Consider the following 478-nt stretch of genomic DNA (forward strand, 5'->3'; position numbering starts at 1 on the left):
GAGGGAGGGCTGATGCCTCCATCTGCTGGGGGAGGCCCTTATGTACCTGCCCTGGGGAGAGGAGAGGGAAGACACGTGAGCACTTCCTCGTTGCTTGTTTTACTTCCTGTAGAACCTCAGCCTCTCCTGTTTATTTCCCCACTAGACTCCTTTAGTAACTTATTTTCAGCATAGCTAAATTTACTTCTGTGCCAGTCACTGGGAATACTTAGCAAAGGATCGATCTGTATTTTCAAATTCAGACAGTCTTGGGGCCAGCAGGTGGTATGGCAGTTAAGTTGCTGGACTCCCACATGGCTGACCACAGTTCAAGTCCTATACCTGGTGCCTTGCTTTCTTACATTCTCTCTCTCTCTCTCTGTCTCTGGTCAAATTAAAAATAAATAAATGGGACCAGTGGATGGCATAATGGTTATGTCACTGGATTCCTATGTAGGCGAATGTCGTTCAAGTCCCAGACTCAGTGGCTTAAAACTCA

The sequence above is a fragment of the Tupaia chinensis genome, unplaced genomic scaffold, assembly GCF_000334495.1.
Source record: "Tupaia chinensis unplaced genomic scaffold, TupChi_1.0 Scaffold000066_1, whole genome shotgun sequence".
NCBI lineage: Eukaryota > Metazoa > Chordata > Mammalia > Scandentia > Tupaiidae > Tupaia > Tupaia belangeri.